This window comes from Sinohyriopsis cumingii, chromosome 1 (assembly GCF_028554795.1).
Source record: "Sinohyriopsis cumingii isolate HCF-2022 chromosome 1, ASM2855479v2, whole genome shotgun sequence".
In the NCBI taxonomy this organism is placed as follows: domain Eukaryota; kingdom Metazoa; phylum Mollusca; class Bivalvia; order Unionida; family Unionidae; genus Sinohyriopsis; species Sinohyriopsis cumingii.
This window is the reverse complement of record NC_142961.1, coordinates 132798624-132821674: the sequence shown is the minus strand read 5'-3', so window position 1 is coordinate 132821674 and position 23051 is coordinate 132798624. Positions and strand designations below refer to the sequence as shown.

Sequence of the window (23051 nt, the reverse complement as noted above, 5' to 3'; positions counted from 1 at the left end):
AAATGCTTTATTATCATTTTTTTTTATTTATAGCATCAATCACAAATTGAAATATATACAGTATTAGCGTTGGAAAAGAAAGTTTTCTTTTTGTTATATTTTTTTTTCTCACCCTAGCGAAACACTTTCTGCAAATGACCTTAATAAAGAAAAATAATAAATTAACCTAAACCACTTTGAATGTCGACCGTATCTTTTATTTACACGGCATCATGCGCGGAAGAAAATACCAACTGAACCGGGATTTCAGACAGCAGATGAATTGAAGTTGATTCATTGAACATCATTAGCAATTGTACAATCAAACAGATGCAACAATGAAAAGTGGAACTATGAAAAATCGAGAATGTTAGATTTGCGAAGGATTTATTCCGAATCATTGTCTGCTAATAGAGAATTCATGTCAGTTGCTGTGTCGGCGATGCCCACACAGCGCGCCGTCCAAATGTGAAGTTGCGTTTTGCTGACAGACATAACACTGTGCCATAATTTATCTGATGGCATGTAAAGAAGCTGCTTAAATTATAGTATTTAAAAGTTTCTTCATTTTGTAAGAGCTCAAGAAATTAATTCTGGTTTGAAAGACAAGATGACGGTAAAACTCAGAAGACGTAGCTGTACAGTACCGTTGGTGTTGGAGACATCATAATAAAGGTAACTGCGTTAACTTCGCTTTTTGTTTGGTAATTTGTTGGATATTATCTTTTGCTGATCTTCTTTGAGCTTGGAGTAAATTTTACATTCTGAACATTTTTATTTGCACTTATCTGCTTAATATGTATTGCTGGGATATCATATAGAATATGAAGTCAGTATAATGGTACTATATTACATATTTGAATGATAAAAGACTGGTAAATGATATAATGATAAACTACAAAATAAATAATTTGCCCAATATCCCAAATATGTTAATTAAAACAAACATTGAATGTAAATTCAGATATAATGAGCAGTTGTAAGAAGTAAGAAATAACATTTTATCCATTGAACCTGTTATGTGTTATCATCATCAGTTTTAAAATAAACACATGGAGACAAGTTTGCTTAAATTCTAAAATTAACACACACACACACACACACATATGGTATTTTAATCTAATACAGAAATGGTGACATTGATATATGCAGACCAATAGTTTTTTTCTTCTACAGATATAAATTAAAAAGCCTAATTCTGAGAGTTTCACTTACAACATTCATGATGGGAAAGGGCCACTAATTAAGAGCTGACATATGTGGAAGAAAAATACCATCCATGTTGAAAAGGGCTAGAGGTAATGTGAGAAAACATAATTTATCAATCTTATTTAACATTATTGTTGATATTTTATCTCAACTGGTCAAAAGGCTAAGTGGGTTTATGTAATGGTCCAGAGTGTGTTATTTATTTCACATCCCCTTCTGTCTTTCAACAGTAAGAAATTAGCTACTTTGGAGTCCATAGTTCTGATCAATTTGTTTATATAAAACTTGGTTTTGGGCTTAAATCAACATCTTGGATAAATCTAATAATGAGGAAAATCCAAGTATATACATGTGATCATGTATAAGATTAGTTGAGTTTTTTAACCAGCCTAAAAGCCATACTTCCACAATATAGGCTAAAATCATTAAGTTGTCCTTGAAGTTTGATGAGTGTTAACCATTAATAATAATAAGGTGATCTTTCATCTGAGTATGTTACCACCGCATGCAATATTTATACATGTAGTGCAGTTTTTACTAAACGTAGAATACATGCTTATATAAATGAGATCTAGATTGAAGAAGTGAAGATGCATACAAATACATGAGGTTATAACCACTACTGCTGATTCAAGTTTGATCATGCTTGGCCATTGGGCTTATAGAGTCAAGTTTCACAATGATGCTTATTATGAGTGTGATAAAGGTATGGTAGTGAAGTGACCTTGCATCTGATTGGCAGAGTTTCTTATGATTTGCACAACAGTGTTTATGATCCAATTTAGATCTGACTTGTTTAATTATTTGCTTGTATGTCTGAGGCTATAAGCAAAATCTATGCATATAATGTGGTGGTTCTACATCTCACTAGCCATTCTTGCTACTGCTCTTAAAACTATTTCTCATTAATTTCATCAGACTTGGTGAATAGATTTATCTCATCAAGATATAGCAAAAGAGCAATTTTGTAAAAAAAATATTCATTCATATTAAACTCAAATTCTGCATCTGATTGGTTGACCTTGCAAATACTATAAGGGCTCTATTTCTGACAAAAAGATTATTTTGATTTAATGTAGCAGAAATGCTTATATGATCAAAACATTGAACATATTTGATGACAAATAAGAAATAGTTTTTCATGCAAATTTGATAAACATTGATAAATCAGTTCATATCATTAAAAGCTTGGAAGAGTTTGATTACATGCGAGACCATCACATATTAATCATTCTTTATTTAGAGAATTATTTTTGTCAGGATTTAGTAAAATATGTAAAATCAATATGGACTGGTTTTGTTATGTACAGCAACACTAGTTGTTTACTGAGTACTGAGGGAATTGGAGTAAGGCAAGGGTACATTGCAGTAGGTAACCTGGTTGACTTGATAACAGGATTTTAACACAAACATTTTTATCAGGAGTCTAGCATACTAACCATTGATTCACTGCAGATCCTGCCCCCATTAGTTACCTTTTAATACATAAAGCATTTGGGTTTTTTATGTCACAAATCCCATAGGGATTAAAATTAACATCATAGGTCTCACTGGATAGTTTCGTATTTTGACATCCCTCAAATTTTTAAGGTAGAAGGCATGAACCTAATTATCACAAGCCTAGCATTTATAAATTTACACATAAGCTAAATCTATAATGTGGTTCAGATTTACTTTGAGTTAGGCATGGAAATAGGTTGGCTTGTTGGTGACTGCCTGTCACAGTTAGATGAGCATTGGAGATCATATGCGTAACTTAGTCTGCAAATGAGCTGCCGACTTTTATTTGTGTCTGCTACAGAGGTAAATATAAAAAAATCATGATGGTAGAGGGGTGATGAAAAGTATGCTAATTTGTTATAGTACTAGTGAACTTTATTCATGCATAAGGCACATACTGATTCTTTTAGTTGCCTTGTCACAGAAAAATATTGAAAATAGCTATTTCTAGTAAAAAATTAATGTAAAATGTACCTGCATCCTTTGACCCTACCAGAACCAAACTAAAAGCTCAAATTTGTGCAGCTGCTTTTGCTCATCACAAACATAATTGGGAGTATAACTGCTAACCCTACCCTCTAGCACACATTTCATTCATTCATTGGATTAAAGTCACGTGCACCTTTCGGTATGTGCGACTGTTTAGTTTGTACACGTTTGTGTACTTTTTGAATTTAGCGATTAACTTATACAATGCCCCCAAGCAAGCAAGCCGAAGCCCAGGTGCCCCAAAAGGTCCCGCCCAGGCTCTCGTCGCTGCAACCTTCTCCATCGTTGTACTCCGTTGGTGGTCTGTTTCTGCATCCTGCATCTCCTTCCTCTCTCATTTCAGGCAGTAACCGAAGCACACCAGCAGCAGTATTATTAAATTTTTGTTGCAATCAATGCCCAGTTCCCTATATTTATTGGGCTATTCCTGTACTATCTTGCCAAACATGTGATTGTCACATACGCTTCAGATATTCCTGAGTTGTGAATTTTCCTATCTTTTGTAAGGTCTATTAAATTTTGTGTACTTTGCGTACTTGAATTTTCCGGAAATTTTTTCACATCTAGTAGGCTTTTAGTAGCCCTTTATTTTGTTTTGGAGATCTCAATTTGGTTAAGTATTTCGTACGTGTGGCTTTAAACCAATCAGTGTGTTTCAGGGCCAGTAAGTTGTTGGTCAAAAGAGGGCTTTCGTGGGTCAGAATGAAAGCCCTATGTGGTAAAATTTGTTTGTAAAAAAGAAAAAAAAAAAGAAAAGAAAAGAAAAAAAAGGTGGGTAGGGAGTGTGTATGCTATATTTGTGTGATGGCTATAGACATTTTTGTTCGTTTTTCTGCTTTTCCCACATATCTCGACAACACACATTCACGCTCACTTTCTCATTCACACTTATAAGTAGATGTTGGGGGGGTGGCCTTATTTATTTTGTTTGATTTCGGGAAGGCAATTCTTTTCATACTGGGGGGTGGGGGTGGTTTGATTATTTGAGGCATACTCTTTTCATTGTTTCTGCCTTCATTCCCCAAGGTCTGCAAGTGTCCTGTTCTTTCTTCTTTTACTGCCTTAGGACGTTTAACTTCATTCTGTGCCTTTTCCTGCTCTTCTTTATTTCAGCTCTTTCTGCCTTATCCCGTGTCCGTTTCTGTTTTGGTCTTCTCGTCCTTTTGATACTGCCATGTTCGCCGTGAGATGTTTTCTTCGAGGGAGGTGGTTTGATTGCCTTTGTTTCCCTTCGCTTTGACCACTTGGCTATTTACCTGTTATTTTTGTTTAGCTTAGCTATTTGTGATTTATTTTAATGTATATTTTTTTTATTTTTATTTTTTTATATTTTTTTTTTTTTTTTGAATCTACGGGGCCTAGCATGCCATTATAATTCCAAAACAGTGATTTTGTAATATTCGTCCTTATCTGGTTTTTATTGTTCGGGTTATGAGCGGCGGTGTCAGTCTGTGAACCCACTAGCCCGAGCTGGCCGTCACAATTCCCAAACAGTGATTTGTAATATTTTGATTGGTTTTTTTCTTTTTTGGTTCGATCTTTTAGGTTTATTGGTTTTAATTTCTTTACATGGTCTCTCTTTATACCCAACCCTTCATTCGGTTTAGATTTGTCCCCTTTTGCCTATTTTGTTAATGAATGTCATGATGTTATTATAGGTCATTCCTATGTTATTGTTTTTTGCCACAAGTAACTCCGGGTATGTCCACCGTTCTCCTATTTGTTCCTGTTGAGATTTTAGTTCGGCCCTTTCCTGGTTGTATTTGGGGCATATATTTATTAAGTGTGCGATTGTTTCTGGAGTTGGGCAGTAGGGGCAGTTTTCGGTTGGTCCCCTTTTTATGTGTTTCCCTGCGCATCCTGCCAATAGTGTTTTACCTGTTCTTATTCTATTTATTATTGTTATATCGTATGGATTTTTGAAGGTCGGACTTTCGACTTTTCTACTTACTTTTTTCATCATCGTGTGTATTAGACTGTTTGCATCCGATTTTTCCCATAGCTCTTGCCACATGTCATTGATCTTGTCCCATGTTATTGATTTCAGTGACGCTGTATGCTATATTTTGGGCTTTTGGTTCGTTTGTGGCGTTTTTTGCTTCTGCATCTGCTTTGTCATTGCCTGGGATTATGGATGTGAGAGGGTATCCATACGAATTCAACGTGTTTGTTGTTTTTTTCAATCTCTTTAAGTAGCGATCTTGCATGATTAATCATATTAGGTCTGCTCTTGGATTGGTCCGTTGCTAACGATTGTAGTACACTGTAAGAGTCGCTTAGAATGACTGCCTTAGTTGTGGGGTATGTTTTGACGTATGTTAATGCCATTAGTATTGCCATGAATTCTACCGTGTATATAGCGCATTGGTCTGGGAGTCTTTTTCCAACGGTGACATCTAATTTTGGGATCACTATCCCTGCTGCAGTTTTATTTGGATTTTTGGTTTCTGATCCATCTGCGAAGATTTGCGTGTATGTCTCGTATTTGTTGTCAATGTACGTTAGTATTGATGCTCTTAGTCCTATCGGGTCATTTTGTTTTTGTCCTAGTTTACGTAAGCTAAGATCTATTTGTGGTGTGGGACAGGTCCACGGGGGGTCTGGGTAGTACCTTATTTTTTCTGGGTTGATATTTGCGATTTGAAATTTCCTTTTTAATTCTATAATTATTTTCCCACTAGGTATTTTTTTATTTTTTCCTTTTGTATCGAATGGTTTGTCGCATGCTAAGAGGGCTTGTAGCGTGAGGTGGTTGGGTTGGTGTATTGATATTCGAGTCGAGTATCGCAGCATCAATTCCTTCCGCCTTAGGTCTAGCGGGGGTTCTCCTACTATTATTAAGATATCTTGTGTGGGGGTACCATTTAGGACGCCGGTGCATACCCTTAGCGCTTTTGATTGGACTGTGTCTAGTTTCTTTAGTAACGTGGCGTTCGCTGCTCCATATACCTGGCAACCGTAGTCCAATTTTGCTCTTATAAGTGCTCTATATAGGGTAACGAGTGTTTTTTGATCAACCCCCCAATTCACCCCTCTGAGGTTTCTGTGGAGGTTGATGTCTCGTTTGCACTTCGTTACGAGTTCTTGGATATGAGCTGCCCACGTGAGTTCGTGGTCGAATACCATACCTAGGAGTGTCGCTTGTTTTTCGAATTTGATGGGTACCCCCTTTAGGGTTAACTTTGGAGTGGGTGGGGGGTGGCCACCTCCCGGATTGGAAACTATGCCTACTGTTTTTAGAGGTGACAATTTAAATCCCCATTTATCTGTCCAATTTCCTATATCGTTTAGTCCTTTTTGTAAGTGCTTGGTCGTTTCTCTGCTGGCCGGGTTGCCAGTTTTCCATACGGCGCTGTCATCGGCGAATTGGGATAAGTCAAGGTGGTTGGGTTTTACCGCTGTTTCCAGGTCGTTTATCATTATATTAAATAAAGTTGGGCTGATTACGCTTCATTGTGGCGTGCCATTTTCCAGTTTGTATCGTTCGGAGTAGTCTTGTCCTAGTCTGACTTGTATCTTTCTATCGGTTAGGAAGTTAGCAATAAATTTGTATATATTGCCAGTTATTCCGTATGGTTTAAGTTTACTTATCAGTCCCTTAGTCCACATTAGATCATATGCTTTTTCCATGTCTAAGAAGATGGCTGTAACATATCTGGATTTTTAAAATTTTTCTCTAGATGCTAATTTGACAGCGGTTTCTAGTCTCATGAGTTGGTCTATTGTGCTTCGGTAGTTGCGAAACCCGCTCTGTGTATTAGCTAGTAGTCCTTTGCTTTCTAAATGGTATTTCAGCCTGTTGTTTACCATAATTTCCATTATTTTACATATATTGTCTGTTAGTGATATGGGCCTGTATGATTTTATATCGCTTGAGGGTTTTCCAGGCTTAAGAATCGGGACCACTACTGCCTTTTTCCATCTTATAGGTATGGTACCGGTTTCCCATATTTTATTAATGAGGTTAAGTGCAATTGTGACAAGTTTTTTGGGTAGGTTCTTGTACATTTCATACCCCAAAGTGTCCTCCCCGGGGGATGTGGTCTTTTTGCCGGCGAGGGCCTTTCTCCATTCGGCTTCTGTAAACGGAAGGTTTAGTGGGCCGTCATTATTTCCTGCTTCCTTTATGTTGTCAGAGTTGCTTTCCTCAAATTGCCTTTTATGATTTTTAAACTTATCCTCTAAGTTGGTATTGCTACACATGTTGGCGAAATAGTTTGCGAATAATTCTGCCTTATGTTTGTTGTTTTGTCCAGGTATGTTGGGGGTTATTGATTTAGTTTTGCCTCTCATTTTTTTAATTCTTTGCCACACCTCCTTCGATTTTGTGTTAATATCTAGTTTTGAGCAGAATTCTCTCCATGAGTTTTGTTTAGCTATCATAATAGTTTGTTTGGCAGTTTTTTCCTTTTCCTTGTAGTAGTTAAAGTCCCTATTATTTTTAGTTCTTTTGAATTTGTTTAGAGCTCTTTTTTTCTCTTTAATTGCTATTTTACATTCATTATTCCACCAGGGCACCGTGGGTTTGGGTGCTACTCCTTTAGTTTTAGGAATTGTTTCTTGGGCCATTGTGTTAATGGTTTCTATTAATTTGTCATTAAAGGTGTCAATGTCCCGGTGATATATGGTTTCTGGGTTGATTGAGTCACCTATCTGTTTGAACCTAATCCAGTTGGCCTGTTCGTATTTCCATCTTGGTGTGAAGGACGCTTTATTTTGAGGTATTCTAATTTGTATTTCTATATTTATAAGGTAATGGTCACTTCCCATAGGGTCGCTTTCATCAACTTGCCAATCAGAAATGCCTGCTAATCTTGGTGTGCATAGAGATAGGTCTATTGCTGATGTGTGGCCTGTTCTGTCATCTATCCGGGTGTGCATTCCGTTGTTTAGAAAAACTAAGTTGCATTTTTGTGCCCATTTTTCTACAATTTTTCCTTTAATGTCCGTCTTTTGACTCCCCCATAGTTCATTGTGCGCATTGAAGTCCCCGCATATTACCACCCATTCTCCACAGTCTTTAATCATTTTGATTGTTTCGTCTGCACTTAAATTGCGCTGCTCATTTGTTTCATAGAGGTTAACGATTAGTACCTGCTTAGTTTGAGCGGTTATTTTGACTATCTGTATTTCGAAGTCATTGGGCGGTCTACTATCTGTTAATTTATGCATTTCTGATGTAATTCCATCTCTAACAAAGGTTGCTAACCCCCCTCCTCTTGCTGTGGGGGATCGATGCTTTAGGTATTTGGTGTTGTAGCCTATGATGTTTGGGATACGTGAGGTATCATTTAGGTGGGTGTCCTGTATGCATATAACATCTGGTTTTCTTTCCTGTTCAAGTATTTTGTTATTTAGTTGGTCAGCGTGGGCCCTAAGGCCGCGTGCATTCCATTGCCATATTTTGATTTCTGCTCTGGAATCCATCTCTAGTGCAAAAAGTCTTAATAGTTTGTTTAATTTACTGTTGTTTTCATTTTATGCGTGTTTCCTACCAGTGAGGGTGCTACCTATTTATTTTGTTTTTGGTATCCTGATTTTTGTTTTGGCCTGCTTATAGTTTACCCCATGGGAGATCATATATTCGACTATTAGGGCTTCTCTAAGAGCCCTGGGGCATTCTGCGTGGTTTGGTTTGTGGTTACCACTACAGTTAGCGCAGTGCTGATTGGTGGCGCTACATGTTTTCCGGTCTGGGTGGTGAAGACCACATTGATTGCACCGGAATAGGTTTCCGCAACTCTTAGAGTAATGCCCCCAATTTTTGCAGTTGCCACAGAACTGTGGTTTGTTTTTGAAAGCAAAAATTTTTTTAGCCTCGAGTTTTTCGGCTATTTTGATAGTTTCTGGGGTGGCGCCCTTAAAAAAGAGTACCACTGCAGTGCTATCCTTTCCCCTTCTTGTTTTTAGGCGGATTGCTTTCTCTACTTCCTGTCCTTTACTCCTTATGTAGTCTACTATTTCATTGGTTTTATTTTGAGTTGATACGTATATGACTCCTTTGTTGTGTGTTTTTGGGGGGTTTGGGTCTATGTGTTGTTTTGTTCTGTTGTGTCTAGTGACCTGAACATTTATTTGGCCTATTCTTTCAATTTCCATATATTTGGCAATCTGTTGTTCAGTGGTGCATTTGATTATCAGCAAGTCGTCTCTAGTGCTTTTAAGCGTGAATTTTCCTTGGTGATGTTTGTTCAATTGCCATGCTATGGTTTTAAAGGCTAACTTCGTTATTTTGGAATTTACTCCCTTGACGAAGAGAGTCAGTTCAGCGGGGTGTTTCTTGTTTTGGATATTTTGCAGACTGGTCTTTTTTCCCCTGGTGTTTGTCTCTTTAGCTGACTTTGTTTCGTTGTCCATAACCGGCTTGCTGGGTCTTGTATTGACAGTTAGTGTGTTCCTTATTCTTTCTAACTGGTATTTGGGATTTGGTTTTCCTATTATTCTTACCTTTTGTTGAGTCGTGTGTGACTGCTTTATTTGTGGTAGGGTGAGGGCGTTCTGTTTCATCTAGTAGGTTCTCAGTTTGAGTCCCCTGGCTGCTAGTGTTTTTAACCAGCGTGGTCTGGGTTGTTTTTGTGCTTGTTGAGTATTGTTCCTCAGTTTGGGTACTCATGTCGGATGTAGTTTTGCGGTTACTCGGTAGATTGTCCACATTCTCGTTTACGCTTGGTGACAGGTAGAGTCTACTCATCGAGTCAGTTGGGGTCGAGTTGAAAATTGGCGTTAAGAACTGTATCTGTCGTTTTTCTCTTGGGGGGATGAGACTGCTTCGGAGTAAGTTTGCCTTAGTTTATCTGCCTTTAGGTTGACCAGGCAGCTGAGATAACTATTTGATGATGTGACATTAATTTTGTTGTTATCCATCTTGAGTTTCTTTATTTGATGTAAGGTATATATGACGGGATATTTCTTTATCTGTCTTAACTATACTTTATTCTACTTAGTACTATGAAAAAGCAACAGCTGTAAGGGGATATGCAAATAGCTTTTATTCTGATTTGTGTAATTAATTATTATATTACTATTATCCAATTTAAACTTATTGAAAATTATTTTCTAGCCAAATGGTCAAAGTAAAAGGTTTTACTTACCCCGATCCAATTTTCTTTTTAAGATCTTTAGAGTTTTTAAATACAGCCTTCTAATTATACAAGTTTCATTACATTGGTCAATAATTAGTCACATGTGATGACACTTGTAACTAATCAAACCACAGCAACTGAGAGCAGACTAAGCACTGATATTTATATGGTACAGTGGCAATATACAGTCTGTCTGCTGCAACACATGAAACAAACTGGACAAATCTGAAAGCCTTGAATTTGACTTTATTTATCTGTATGGTAGAACAGAACCTGAGTTGAAAAGCTTTTAAAGAAAGACCTTGATATCAAACCTAATAATAACTGCAGGAGTTATATTATGGATAATTAACCATTCTCTCAGTTTCAAACTGGGCATTCCATCCCATGGGGTTCTAAATGTAAACCAAGTGTAACTGATATCCTAATGAACTGTAAAGACCATAGCAGCACAACAGCAGGGGACCAGGTATGTCCAGATCCAGAAATCACAGACCAGTTTCAAACTGATGATGAACCACATAAAAATTACACATCTGCTAGAACTTATGTTATGAAGATAACTTAAATTGCATTATTATTAATCCTCCTCCTCACATTCATCATAATTGAGATGCATCATATATGTTTTATTGTAAAATAGTTTATGCAACATAATTCAGTGAAGACCTTTGCTGCCAATTTACCAGTGAACCATTTGTTTCAATGAACATATTTTATGTTGTAACAAGGAGCATCATTTAAACATTATGATACACTTATCATACCTGTATATGAAATCTTAATACTAACACTTATACTTGCAATACTACTACTAATAAAAACACCTGCATTGATAATTTGATTATGTTCAATTGGACTTGTATCTAAATGATCACCAGCTGTATGAAAAGACATATTTTAATATATAGATATTGGATGGAATACTAGTTACCACAATTGAATAGTCATATGATAAATGATATATTATTTTAAACAATTTATATTTGCAGTGAAACATACTTTTACATTATTTTCACTTAAATTTCATTTATAGAGCAGTATACTCTGCATTCATTAAATTACTGAAATGGTTATAATACAACAACAAATACTGCAACTTCCAGAATCACAAAAATCAAAAGATATAAACAAAAACTTCCCTACATGTATCAACAGTTGTCACTTAATAGACAGAACTCTGAAGATTTAGAATAGGATGTTAACAAATTAGGTATTCAAGTTAAAAAGAAAAAAATACCAAGTAAGCTTACTACCAAAAAATCAAACAATAACAGTGAATTTTAGTACATTCCCAGGAAACAGAATATATGATTTTTCTTAACTTGATCTGATACATCTTAAATCTATAGAAAATGATTCATATTGTATGACTAAAATATTATGTAAACAAAAATTCCATCACTTTTTTCAGATGCAACATGCATACCCCAACCCATCCTTCTTGATCATAAAGTATACCAGCATTCCACTATAAGATGGGGAGCTGTAGTGGCTCAGTGGTTAGCTTTCTGGACCTGTGAAATAAGGTAGGTTCAAATTCTACCATCAGACCAACCTGGGTTAGCTACCATGGTGTGTCCTTGGGCAAGGCACTATACTTAAAGTGCCTTGGCACTAAATAACTTACTTGTGTTGGTTTACCATAAAAGGCCAAACCAAACACAAAAAAACAACAACTTTAAAATATGAGTTTTGTCAATACTAAGTAATTGAAAATCATACTGAAGAAATGTTTTTGTTAATACAGATTAATGGATCTAAAAAATCTCTTTCTTCTGCAGGAGTTTAAAATGTTAAATTAAAAAGGTCATGGTACACATTGCCTTGTTCGTACACATCAGGCTCCGTAACCCATATCCAACTAAAAATTTTAGTAGAGTCTGAATAAAACATATTTTAATCTGGATGATAATATTCTTTCTCCATTCATATATTACACCACCAAGATTGATCCAAATAAGATTACATTTTACTATAACACTGAGGATGAGTATGCCTCTTAACAACTTACAAATGTGGAGAGAATGGAGTTAAACTGAACTTTGATTTCTTTTCAACCATAGCACAAGATGATCATTTATTATGAAAAAACCTGAATAAAGTTGGAGTTCATAACCATGACAGTCTTGATACAATATAAATTCAATATATTATTGTTGTCTTGAGGTATAGTTCTGTATATTACAATCTCACACAAGATCAGGGTATATTTTAGTACCATACAGTTAATTCGGGATTGTATTAATACCTATTCTGGTGAATGAACATTAAATAAGATTTACTATTTTGGAACCAGTTGCAATAAAGTTTACTAAACAAGAGAAAATATGACTTTACTATAATATCTAAAATGTAAAATCTGCAAACAGAATACTTGCTTGACTTTACACTTCAACTATATCATAATATTTATTTGAAATGAATTTATACAAATGGCATTAAATTGGGTTTCAGGCTGGTAATGACAATGGTAGTAGTGAATAGGGACGGTCTACGGACTAGGGAACTTCCATGTTAAAAAGGGTATATCCACTCTGGGGACTATGTAATTTAACATGGGAGAAAAAAAAAATATCCATTCTAGGGACAAGGGGAATTTAACATGGGAGAAAAAAAAAAAACTATTCACTCTAGGGACAAGGGAAATTGAACATGGGGAATAAATCGTGGGACTGTCTTGGGACTAGGGGAAATGGAACAGGGTCGGGACCCTATTTTAATAAGGTCCCGACCTGATGGGTCTATGAAAATGGAACAGGCAATAATTGAAACAGGGAGGGGTCTCTATTTTTTTATTATTTTTTTAAACAAAAAAATAAAAAAAGGGGTAGGCAATTGAAAGTCAAGATCTTTTCGAGAGATAGGAATGGCCCTGAAAAGGGCCTTTGGTTTTATGTTAATATACCCTTAACATAAAGGGCATCTGTGACATCTTCTTCTTGACCTTAGGCTGTGCCTGACTGCAGGACCATAGATTAAGACTCTTTTGAGGCATCCTTGATGCTCCACATAAGATTCTTCGCATCCACAGGCTGGTGTCTGTCCTGTGGATAACTGTCCAGTTGGATCGGACATACATTGATATGTCCGTCCGGAACATCATCGAAGACGCAAGCGTTGAAGATTGTACATCGGTCCACATGTTGGGGTGCTGAGTAACAGGTGAAGGAATGCAGTGAACTGTACTTATTTATAGGGGGAGGAAGGATTGAAACGGATTGAGTTTGTTGACCAATCCAAACACGCGTTACAAAATTCAGTCAGCCCACGTCCAATCCGAAGAGAGCAGTCTGTGACGTCACATAGTCTATATAGATTCGCTAGCGCCTGTGCGTAGTCAATCTAAGCGACAGTTTTTCAACATGACGGAAACTCAGAAAACGATCAGTTTGGGTGCACTGATGGTGGAGACTACCCAAGGGAACCCAGACTTACTTTCAGAAGAGGTGAATTGGGATTTTGTGGATTTTTTTACCTTGCAAGAATTTGTTCCTGAACCTTCGTCACCTTCTCCTTCATTACCGCACATGGAAAATTTTAGACAGAGACAGAAAGAAGAATTGGAGAAATTTATACAACAGCAAAAGGAAGCGGAACAAGCTTTTCTCCTACAGCAACAGCAGCAAGAAGAAGAGGTAAGAAAAAAACAACAAGAAGAAGACGCAGCAGCAAAGAAACAAGGGTGTCAAAATCAAACGGTCACGGTACTGTTAGACATTTTAGTTAAGAAGTCTGAAACAGATGTATCAGACTTCTTTATTACGGCCGAAGAGAATACGACCTTCCCAAGCTAAACACTCCAACCCTGTGACTACGCCTACTGCACCATCCTTAGTGATTTCAACGAAATCATCATCAACAGTACGCAGTCCAGAAGTAGGCCTTGGCCATGGCAAAGGCTTAAGACAGTTAAAGTTGATTGTTTAAACTCACCCCTTACACCAAAAAAGGCCCTTTTCAGGGCCATCCACGTCTCTCGAAAAGAGATAGGCTTTCAATTGCCAATAACTAATAAAAACCATTTTACCCAATAGTACCTGTCTGTGTATGAGTGTGCGTGAGTGTAGGTTCTTATTTTAAAATCAAAACCCAAAGACACTTACCTTTTATAATTAATTTATTCTTTTATAAATATTTACAATTCACAATTCACAACAGAGCACTTTAAAAAGTTCATAGACTTATTCTGTCTCATTGTTCACTCTCTGTTTTTTTAATTTCTTCACCGTCATAGTCTTTTCCTCCTCTTCCTCTTCACTTTCTTCCCTTCTTTTCTTCTCCTGTTTCTTTTTCTTCACCTGTCTGTTTTCTTCCTCTTCTTCTTCCTCTTCCTCTGAAGAATCCCTCTCTCCTTCTGACTCCTCTTGTTTCTTTTTTGGGCAGTCTGGTGACCAATGTCCTTTTTCTTGACAATAATAACAGGTATCTTGACTTTTGTCTCTTCTAACCCCTTTTTTTTCTTTTTTGACGGTCTGGACACTCTGAAGACCAATGCCCTTTCTTCTGACAGATATAGCAAGTATCTTGACTTTTATCTTGAAAGGAAGGAGAGTAGTCCCTCGGCTGGTCTGAAGAGAATTTTCTAATGACCCCTCGCAAAGCTCTGATGAAACGTTCGATCTTGGTAGTCTCTTCCATTGTTGTGCTCAGTTTGAGAGTGAAATGAATAGTGAAAGGACAAGACACATACCCTTTATATACGCTGGTCTGCTATGACTATAAATTAATCCATGGTGTTTAAACTTTAGTCATTTGACTTTTTGCTATCGAGATGAAATGATCCAATTCATTTGAGAAGAAAGAAGAAGAAAGTAAGAGGCAGAAACGTGATCTATCGCCTCGTACTAGGGCTGAAGTCTTGGCACAAATTCATGCCAGTGATTTTGAAGAGGACATGAGTGAACCAGAATCCAAACCCTCTAAACAAAGTTTACCACCCTTAGTCAACCCTGAAAAGTACTATGACATTCGAGAGACGGAAAAGCGTCCCTCTAGAAAATTTAGAACTACGGCTTACAAATACACAGTGAAGTTTAAAGATTTCAAGTCTGAAGTACTGTTAGAGAAAGCAAAAGGGTTCATCACCGACATGTGGGATTCTTTGCTCACCACACTCAAGCGACAATGTCAACCCAAAGAAGATGATCGCTTGAGACTTTCCATACAACATGATGGCTTGAAATCCCCTGTTTGGATTGAGTTTAGCAGCCCTGCAGAATTGACCACTTCCAAAGTCATGGACAAGATTCAACACGTGCAACAATCTAATGACCAGTTTGACATCACCGATGGAAAAGCCACACTGGACATGACCCACGTCTCTCCTCCTCAAGGGACCGGACAATGCAGAAAGACCTTATTGGTCAACAACCTTCGCATTACCAAAACAAGTCTTGTCCAAATTAACAATTTTCAAGACCACATGTGTTTAGCCCGAGCCATCGTGGTGGGATGAACCTATGCCGACAAGAACGACACGGTAGAATGGAAAAGAGCCTGGGAGAACATTCGAAAATCGAACCGAGCCAAACAACGAAATGAAGCAGAACTTCTGTTACAACAAGCATGCCTGTCCAAAGACACATCCTGTGGCATTCCTGAGATGCAAAAATTGCAAGATGCCCTAGCTCCACGATACACCTTGAAAGTGCACCCTCAAGAAGTGCGCGGGTCTCTGTTGTTTCGAGGGAAAGACTTTAAGGATGGAAAATACATTCACCTCTATCATCACGATGACCATTTCGATACCATTACCACTATCACTGGATTCCTGGGATACAAATATTACTGTGAGAAATGTGACTTATGATGGTTATAATAATCGAGAGCAACACAAACATTGTGGATCGAAATGCTCAGGATGTTTGGCCTCTCAACCCTGTCTGAGCGAAGGGCAAGAACCAGTGCATTGTCCTGCTTGTCTGCGCACATTTGTCAGCCCTGCCTGTTACCAACAACATCTGAAGATGCAAGGTTCACAGAAGAAATGTGCTTGTCAACTCCTGAGATTGTGCCCAATGTGTGGACAAGGTCTATGTATCAACAGTACCAAGGCACACGTATGTTCAGGAAAGAAAAAATGTCACATTTGTCACTGCATTGTGGACTTGGAACACCAATGCTACATACAAAAATACCAATCCCAACCAGAGAAAGAGGATGGTCACAAGAAGAAGAAAGGCAATTTCATCTTTTTCGATTTCGAATGCATGCAAGAGACCAGTATTCACATTCCTAATTTCTGCGTGGCTCATCGAGCGTGCGAGAAGTGATTCAAGAACCTATCTTGAGTTATTGCCCTCACTGCAGTAAGATTCCTGGAGGGCGTGAAAAAATCTTTCAAGGACTGAACACACTAGCCGATTTCACACAATGGGTCTTAGACCCCATCGACAAGACGTGGAGCCAAGAGGACATCGAACATTATTATGGAGATTGTCATCACCATGCCACGGTGATGGCTCACAATTTCTCCGGATACGATGGACAGTTTCTTTTGAGATGTTATACGGAACGTGGCATCGAGCGTCCTAAAATCACTTTGAACGGAGCCAAAATCATTTTCATGCAAGTGGGACAAGTGCAGTTTAAAGATTCGATGAGCTACTTAGCCATGCCTTTGAGTCGAATGCCTAAAATGTTTGGAATGACAGAAATGGCTAAAGGGTACTTTCCACACTTTTTCAATACAGAAGCCAATCAACACGCCGTTCTACCCCATTTGCCTCAGGCTCACTATTACGACCCTGACAACATGCGTACTGAACGAGAAACTTTCTACGCTTGGTACCAGGCTCACGCCTCCGACCCTTTCGACTTTCAGGAAGAAATGCTAAAGTATCGTCGTTCCGACATGGACATTTTACGGCGATGCTGTGGAAAATTTCGAGAACTGTTCATGGAACACGGAGGGGTTGATCATTTAAAAGAGGCTTGCACCATTGCCAAAGCGTGTTCCTTAGTCTACCGACAACGATTCATGCTTGAAAACACTGTGGCTGTCATCAGTCCTCAAACGACCAACTATGTCAAACGTCAATACTCGGTCAAAGCCCCATGCTGGTTGCATTGCTTGTGCGACAAGGAAGACAAATGGATTCAGCATGCCCGCAACGGACAGGGCGAAAGATCATCGGAATGCATTCGGTCAATGGCTGGGACTTAGAAAACCCCAAGATCATGTACGAGTTTAACGGTTGCTTATTTCACGGATGTCCCGTCTGTTACCCTGACCGCGGCACTAAAAATCAGTTCTTACAACGAACCATGGAAGACTTGTACCAGGCCATTTGTCAGCCACGCCTAAAGTTAGAACAGGAAGGATAGCAAGTGGTGGAAATGTGGGAACACAAATACAATCACCGTTTGAACACCGATCCTGAGTTTAAACGCCTCATGGAAAGTTACCAGTTCATGGACCCCCTGAACCCAAGTAATAGTTTGTACGGAGGAAGGACCAATGCCACCTGTTTGCTGTACCAAGCTGACGAAGAGAAAGGAGAAGAAATCAAATACTTGGACGTGTGTTCACTGTATTCCTATGTGTGCAAATATTGTTGCTTTCCTGCAGGGCACCCACAATTGTTCACCGAACACATCGACCTAAAAAACATTCGACAATACGAAGGCTTGATCAAGTGCAAAGTTTTGCCTCCCACGAACCTATACCGTCCCGTCTTACCTCGCCATTGCCAAGGCAAACTTGTGTTTCCTTTGTGCCGTACTTGTGCTGAAACGTGCAACCAAGATCAACCTTGTCATCACACCCAGGAAGAACGGGCCTTGACGGGGACATGGGTCAGCGTAGAATTGTTCAAAGCTCTGAACATGGGATACCAACTGTTAGAAGTGTACGAAATTTGCCACTTTCCCAAGACACAATAATTCCACAAGGGTGACCCCACGCAGAAAGGCATTTTTGCAGACTACGTGGATGCCTTTTTGAAACTGAGCAAGAAGCCAGTGGCTATCTGTCCTGGTGTCACACTCCCGAAGACCAAAAGACATTCAGAGAGAAATTCTGGGCACAAGAAGGCATTACTTTAAATCACATTGAGAAAAACGAAGGCAGGCGATCGTTTGCCAGAGTGATGTTAAATTGCTTGTGGGGTAAAATGGCACAATGACCGTGTTTACCCAAGACGGAGTATTTGACCGAACCTTCCCGCTACTTTCAGATGATTCACGACAAAGCCAAATTCATGAAACACGTGGACGTCGTTCGTGAGGATTTGATCTTGGTGAATTACGAAGAAGATCTGAACTTTGTAGAAGATGACCCCTTTGGAAATGTCATCATTGCAGCTTACATGACAGCTCATGCTCGCTTAAAATTGTACGAAGCTTTAGAACTGTTAGGGGAACGTGTCTTGTACTTTGACATGGACAGTTGCATTTATATCGATCACCCGAGTCAACAGCACCCTGACATCGAAGGAGACCGTTTAGGAGCCTGGACAGACAAGCACCCCGATGACAAGATTCTAAGTTTCGTTAGTGGTGGTCCCAAAAATTACGGCTACGAATACTGGGACAAACAAGGAGAAGTGCACACGAAGTGTAAAGTGAAAGGACTTACTCTGAATTATCGTACCAGTCGAGTGGTCAACTTTGGCATATTGAAAGAAGCCTTGCAGTCTAGAGAAAGTGACCACCTATCAACCCAACAAGATTGTACGTTTACCCACACACCACATCGTCAGTTGACCCTTGGAAAAAGTCTATCAAATCGTGTAGCAGAAGCGAGTGCGGCTTCCCACCCACTTTACTTTGCCGTATGGACATGTCGGTATAAAACATTGGTTGTAAGAGGATAGCCACCCACCAGAAGGATGACTTCGCCGCAGCAAGAATCGAGTGAGAAATCCAGTGAGAACTCCAAGTTCAAACCCTACCATTTTCCAGTCTTCTTACCTGACTATTGTGATTGTGCCCGTCGATTGGACACGTTTCAAAAATGGCCTACGGATAGGGAAGGATTACCTTCTTCGTATGTTTTAGCTAGAACAGGATTTGTCTACTTCGGACCCGAGTCAGGATTGGGATACGAAGTACAGTGTTTCGCTTGCGGACTGAAGTTACGAATGGATCTATGTATCTACAAAGATTCAGCTATTCTGGAACATACTCGATGGTCTCCGCACTGCCCTTACCTTTCAATGGCCTTTCCACCCATTAAACTACGGTACAATTATGACGGTACCTTCCAAAACTAGACGTAAACACATTGCATCCTATTTCATTGTTGTTTCTTTTCCACATAATAGCTTATTTTTTATAAAATGTTAAACTTTACTAATCTTTTTTCAAGATCACTTTAGTTTGCAAAAATATATATTGTCATTTATTGGCATTCTACATTGAATTTTGTAAACTAGCTATAAACCTGACCTAATTACTCAACTTAACTGCTGACAGAAACAGTCTACAGTAAATGTATTTCATTTCTATAGCTCGATGGATAAACATTACATCTTTTAAAGCTGTGCACAGAATAGGCCGACATATCACGAGTCAGGAAAACATGGGGGTGGTATCCCCTGTGTCCAAAATTAATATCATTTTGAATAGAATATTCTAGTGACAATTGCCTCTTTTCAAATGGTAAGCATTGCTTTTTTTTATTTTCATCAATCTGTCAAATTCGGTATGCATTTTGCTTTAATATTTGAGATGGAAACCTTAGGTGCATAGAAATGTCAGACAGCATTGTACATCATGGATGGTGTCCAACATACTTTTATGATCATAAAACAAAATCCCATTTTTTAGTTATGGCCACTGATTTAAAAAATATTCATCCAAGCTAAATATAATAATAATAATAATGAGGACTTTGTATAGCGCCTAATCTTTAGAAGCTCTAAGCGCTTTGCAACATTAGACAACATAAAAACATACACAATGATATGATTACAAAAACAAACACCATGAAATTAGAAAACATAAAAAACATGCTGAGAATATTTAAGGTAGTTAACATTATTAAGTCATTAAGTTTGTTTTTGTAGTCAGAATAAGTAGTTTTGAGAGCACTCTTGAATGGGATCACTGCGTCTTTGTGTCTAAGTTCAGTGGGCAATTCATTCCATGTTGCTGGGCCCTGGTATGCAAAAGAATGCTGTCCATGTGACTTTGTTTTCATAGTGAGAATAATGAGTATATGATTGTCGGAAGAGGAGTGTAAGTATCTTGCTTGTGTGTACACATAGGTGAGGTCGGATAGGTATGTTGGACTAGAGTCTGTCAGTGAAACGTAGCACAGAGAACTAATGTTGTGTTTGATTCTGGATCGAATGGATAGCCAGTGTTGGGTACAGAGCAGCGGGGAGGTGTGCTCTGATTGTGGTACTCTAAGGGTGATCCAAGCAGCTATGTTTTGAACTTTTTGAAGTCTCTGCAGTAGATATTAAGATGAACCAGACAGAATTGAGTTACCATAGTCCAGTCTTGAAAGCAGTAATGAACACACAAGTGTTTTAGTGGCATCAACTGAAAGATATCTGAGAATGGAGCTGATGCGTCTCAGCTCAAGATACGCAGCCTTGCATATGTTCATGACATGTTGGTGCAATGTGAGAGTACTGTCCAGAGTAACACCTAGGTTTTGTACTGATTGTGTGAATTTAATGTTGGTGTTGCTGATATTTATTGTGTGAGGTAAAGGATGTGAATGAGAAAGTCTTTGATAAGTAAGTATGGCTTGATTTAAATTGTGTTTTTCATGTGACTTGCCAGAGATTTTTAAATGAATTGATAAAGTAACTTGAGACACATTTCAAAGTACATGTTTTAAAAATATTCCATTGATTATTGCTGGCATTTAGAAAAATGCAATGCATCCTTTGTTGTGAAACTTATTTTAAAACATTGTATTACTCATGCAGAAGCCTGCTTGAAAACTAATGGCAAAGCAAAGGCAAATGGAATGGAAGAGACCATATCAGAGACCCTCAAATATGCACCCAACCAACGCAGAATGATAAAAAACAAGGTAATCCAAATGACTCTTATTTCATCAATATTGGATTCAGTTTCGTCTTTTAAAGCATAGTATTTGCAAAGCGGATGCATTTCTAAACTGATAACAAAATCAGCTTATCCTATTGCCCAGGACTATCAGAGCTAGAGTCCAGCTAACTACAATATGCATATATCTTGTCTGATCGGACAAGTGCCTCCATTTGGAATTTTTATTCACATGAAATATTTGGATGAAATAAATTCATCTTTGTGCAAATTGATTGCACCATCCACTTGCCAGAAATGACAAGTAAGTGCAAAGTTATCTTGTATCATGGCTTAACGATAGTAAGGGAAGCACAAGTGCAGTGAAGAAAATTTCATACATTTTTATAATGCTGATTAACATGACTTCTGCATATGTAACTAGTGCTGAGATGATATGACTTTATTTAAGCATTACAATTTTGTTTTAATTTGCAGGTGCCTGAGCAGAAGAAGTAATAGATAAACTTTACAGTGGAGTTGGAGACTGATTCTGATTCATAATCTTAATTAAATCTAGAAAATAAACATTAAAGTCATATTAAAATATCTGTTGTATTGTTTCCTTCTTTCATTTTTCTCTTAAAAACAAATGTCTGAACCTTTAGTCTGTAAATTCAGTGGATTCCTTATCAGCCCATCTACTTTTACTTTACACCATGCTACTTTAAAAAAAAAATGAATTATCCCCATTGGGGTAGGTCCCCCCAACCCCCCACCCTACTTTGTCAACTTACCTGCCACATTTAAATCTAATGGAAGGCCCTGCTGTAAAGCCTGTTAGTAAAACTACCCAACAAGAGGATTTCATATATTTGCAACTCCTAGATGGATGGTAATGTTTTCATTTTTGTAATGTAGATTTGGACATTCTTGCCACCAGTATGGAATATGTGTTTCAGAAACACAAGCAGCTTTCATCAGATTTGCATATAGGTTTTATATGTTGTGAGTATGTTGTAGGAAGTTTTTTTAAATAACATCATATGAGATGATGCCAGTGGAAATGGCAGAAAAGTGTCTGTATTGTTCACCAACTACACCTTGTTCTTACAAAATGTGGCTGTTACACATTCCCATGATGATGTCACTGACAGCCATCAGTGAGGAATGCCCCAACAAGCATAATACAAATTGCTTCCATTGTAATTGTTACAATTCCATTCTGACCACTCCGGTGTCCTAGTGGTTAGAGCGTCCGCCTCAGAAGCGGGAGGTCATGGGTTCAAACCCCAGCCAAGTCATACCAAAGACTTACAAAAATGGTATTAACAGCTACCTCGCTAGACGCTCAGCATTAAGAGGTTAGTGTTAGGACTGATCGGCCTGGTGTCAGGATAATGTGACTGGGTGCAACATCATACTACATGTTTGCAGCATGATGCCCCAGTGCTATACATCACTATAAACTGCCACACTGCAGACATCGTAGCAATATGACTGAAAAATTATTCAAGCTACGTTAAAAATCCAATCACACACACACAATTCCATTCTACGATCCAGAACCAACACTAATTCCGTACTACAGTTCTTGCATTTCAATCCAATTTTGCTTTTGAAATGTAGTGCCACTCAATTCATAATGAACCCATTCATTTCAAACACTCGCAAATACTTATTATTCCTGTCTACAACTGAAAAATATCTATATAAAAAAACGTGTAACTGTGTTTTATGCAAGGGCATGGAGATGCACAAAAACTTGCACCTGAAGCTTGAATAAAACCCCGACTGTGGATAAGACTTTACCCATCGATTACCCCAGCTTGGGGATAAATT

At 38.1% G+C, this 23051-nt stretch overlaps 1 long non-coding RNA gene across 1 annotated transcript; it reads left to right on the top strand.

Moving 5' to 3' along the window:
- Positions 1–261: 261 nt before the first annotated feature.
- LOC149807884 (uncharacterized) lies at positions 262–21818 on the top strand. The gene is made up of 5 exons (XR_016423679.1): positions 262–654; positions 1156–1277; positions 11674–11788; positions 21149–21255; positions 21708–21818. It is a non-coding gene; the product is annotated as an uncharacterized LOC149807884 (long non-coding RNA).
- Positions 21819–23051: the final 1233 nt, after the last annotated feature.